This window comes from Equus quagga, chromosome 13, assembly GCF_021613505.1.
Source record: "Equus quagga isolate Etosha38 chromosome 13, UCLA_HA_Equagga_1.0, whole genome shotgun sequence".
Taxonomy (NCBI): domain Eukaryota; kingdom Metazoa; phylum Chordata; class Mammalia; order Perissodactyla; family Equidae; genus Equus; species Equus quagga.
The window spans coordinates 73736717-73740705 of NC_060279.1; positions in this window are offsets into that span (position 1 = coordinate 73736717).

Here is a 3989-nt window from a genome sequence, read left to right on the forward strand (position 1 = left end):
ACTCCAGAATCTGCTCTATGCTCTGAACTGCACACTTGTTCTTTATTATTCTCCATTTTTGGGTTGTTGCCATCCCGATGAGGTTAAATACGAATCTGAGGTGGGAGTAGAGAAGTGTGAGATTCAAGGAGAGAATCCATTTGGCATGGATGTTGTATGGGGTGAAGTCACCACCAGGGACAACGATCAGGGCAGAGATCAGAGAGGGGGACAGGAGTGTGAGAGCCTGCCGCGAGTGGAAGAAGCAGGGAGAGAAGTCACAGTCTGCCAGTATTTGTCAGTTTGTCATCTTGATTATCTGAATGGTCTTGTTTGATCCTGTTGTAATTTTGCAACAACACAGAGTTGCCCCAGCTACTCATGGGCGGTCAGGGTTTCCTCCCATCCAGAGAATGCTGATGGAAGAGATGTTAGCAAGAGATACCATCGGAATTAGATGTGCGTTAAGGAGAACAGGGCGACTTTGTACAAACGAGCCTTGGAACTCCTACTTTATAATGAGTATCTGAAACCCTGTGCATCTTTTTTCTGGGGCAAGTGAAAACACAGGGCCATATGGAAAACAAGAAAAATACGTTGGAAGGAAACTCTAGGATATAAAATTGAGCTGTTGGTTTGGAAAGTGGTATCCTCTCTGTGCAAATGATTTCTTTGTCCAAACAGAGCTAAACAGGGTCCATGTACGGGTTAATGACTTTCATAAAGGGAAAACCCCCCAGTTCTCCCCTTCTTATGTAGGGAAACACCCAATTCTTCCCTACTATGTATCTCCTTTACCTTCACAGAGAATACTTCACTTCTGATCACCAAATGTGGGAGGGTTTTCCCACACCACCAAGCAATTCTTGGACACCAGCAAAGTGTCCAAGAAGTCAACTAAATTCTGACACTGTTTACCTAGAGATAGCATCAGATTCCACAGGTTAAGGGCTCAGTCCTACAAAGACTACCCCCCTCACCTCCAAACCCACACATTTCAGAAACCAGTTGCAAGTCCAGATTACCACCTGTGCTTCTGACCAACCGGCTATATATCAGAGTTTCCAAGGACAACCTCCTCGGACTTCAGACGCCAGTCACAAGTCCAGGCTATTACCTGATTTTCTGACCGACTGGCAATAAATCAGAGGTTCCCTTGACTCCTTTCTCAGTTTTGATTTGTCTGCTAGAGCAGCTCACAGAATGTAAGGAAACACGTTTTGCAGCTTATTAAAGGATATGATAAAGGATACAGATGATCACCTAGATGGAAGAGATGCATAGGGCAAGGTACGTGGGCAAGGGCGCACAGCTTCCATGCTCTGTCCGGGCACGCCACTCTCCCAGCACCTCCACGTGTCCACCAGCCTGGAAGCTCTCCGAGTCTCATATTTTTGGGATTTTATGGAGGCCTCATCACGTAGGCATGCTTGGTCATTAAATCCATCTTCAACCCTTCTCCCTCCTCAGGAGAATGGGAGTTGGGGCTGAAAATTCTAAGCTTCTATTCATGGCTTGGTCTTTCTGGTGAGCAGCCCTCATTCAGGAGCCATCCCGGAACCCACTGAAAGTCACCTCATTAGAACAAAGACACTTCTATCACCCAGGTAATTACAAGGCTTTCAGGAGTGTCAGCAACAGAGGTCAAAGGCCAATATTAGGACAAGAGATGCTCCTCGTGTTCTTATCACTTAGGAAAGTACAAGAGTTTTAGGAGTTCAGTGCCACGAACTTGGGACAGAGACCAATATATATTTTCTATTATTTCACAACTTTCATAATGATTAAAATTAGGGCCAGCCCCATGGCCTAGTGGTGAAGTGTATGCAGCGCACTCTGCTTCAGCAGCCTGGGTTTGGTTCCCACCCGTCAGTGGCCATGCTGTGGCAACGACCCACATACAAAATAGAGGAAGATTGGCACAGATGATAGCACAGGGCGAATTTTCCTCAGCAAAAAGATAAAAAATAAAATTAAAATTAGAACTTGCTGTGTAGTGAGAAGCTTATAGCTCTGTAGGAACGTACAGAGCCACCAAATATTTTATTAAATTGCTTATGTAAGGATATTCCTGCAGGGGGAAGGCAGGTCAGACTACAGAGTTTCCTTAAGAAGCTGCCAACACACCTTGGACTCAAATGATAAGGCTCCTGCACATTCTCTGAGGCCAGGATTGGGAAAATTGCAGAGTGTTTCAGCAGGCAAGTGGGGAAACTGATGTCTTCATATAACATACATTCAAAAGTGGAAGTTCTCTAGGGGTTTTTCTGAAACTACTATTAGAGCTATAACTTCTCTCCCTCCCTAAATAGCCCACTTTAAAAAGTTCATCAGCCAAGGTGAATGTCAGTGAATGAATGGTTGTGTATCTGTGAATGAAATGATGATTATCTGTTAAATTGAATTTTATACCCGTTAGCCAATATTCAGTTTTCCTCCTCAGGATCTGGGATGGCAAAGGTTTTAATTGCCTGATTTGGTGGCCTTGTCTCTGTGTCACTAACTGCTGAAGTGTCTGCCTCCAGCACAGGTAGCTGCACTAATGGCTGGAGCCACAAACATCTCTGATCCCACTGGTGGCATCTTCTTAACCTGAATGCACATTTCCACAGAGACGTGATCAAATAGCTGCATTTTATAGTATGATTAGAAAGAAACTTGAGCACTGAGTATGCAAACGGACAATGGCCAGATCATATACAAGAATAGGACTTCTGACCCATAACCAGCATCAACCTGCCCAAGAAACCAACCCTTTCACTCCAATAAACAAGTTGGGAAGCTAGCCTGCCATGTCAGACTTTCAGGAAGCCAGAGGTTATCTCTAGTGACAATCCAGGAAACTGAACAGTAACTTCTGTAACAATGGGCCCCAAATGGTCAGGACTTAATAAAGCTTCCCTAATTTTTGTCCCCAATTCCAACTTAGGACCAACCACAGAAGGTCAAACATGTACCCCCAACCAAGCCCATAGGATATTGGCCACCTATGCCTTCCCCAGGACAAAGCCCCCCATCAAGCCGTACCTGAAGCCATCCTTTCTTCCACTCTGAAGCTTTCCCTGCCTCTGCCTGCCTTTGAGTCTTTGCCAAAACACAAGTGATGGTGGCTGACTCCCTTGCTATGTAGCCACTACAGAATAAACAGTCCTGTCTCCTCCTTTGGTTGGTCTTTATTTCCACAGCAATGTGGTTTAAACCAGCTTTGCAGGCCCATTAGTTTCCGAATCATCCAACCATCATTCATTCATTCATTTATCCATTCATTGAAGAAACATATAAAAGCTTTAACATGAGCCACATTTCCTTGCCAGGTGCAGGGGAAAATGAAAAAACACACGATATAGTCCCTACCCTCGAGGATGGTAGCTTGACAACTAAGGAGAATAACGTGAATGACCCAGCAACCAAGCTGATGGGCATTAGTGTGCTGGGGTAGCATCTTCCAAAAGGTGATATGCTAACTACTGGTGACATGGGATAACTTCCAGGAAATTATAAATGGCTGAACATTTTTACTTTAATAGTTGTAAACTTGAATGCAGATTAGAAAAAGATGCATTTTAAGTCCACCAAATCCATGATTTCACACATATTACTGCTTTACAGGGAGTCTGTATCAGTCAAAATTTAGTCAGGAGATAAAAGCCACCCTTACTTTAACAGGGGAAATTCAATATAAAGAATTGTTAATTGGGCATTAAAGGCAATTACAGAAGGGCAAAAAGGGAATACTCAAGGTATCATGCAGGAAGCTGCCACTCTTAAGGAAGAGGTTAAAATTGTTCAATTCTAGAAACCCGGAGGGGCCCTGGAGGGCTGAAACTCAAGACCTCTGGCGAGAAGTTGCTGCTTAGTTAAAACCAGTGTCTTCGAGCTGAGTGGGGGGCCTGTGGGCCAGGGTGCTAGGCAGACGTTTGAAGAGGGAGCCCCAAATGGTAGCAATGACTGTTACTGAACACCAGCCTCTGCTGGGGTGAAGAGGTGTTTCAGGGGTGACAAAGAAATAG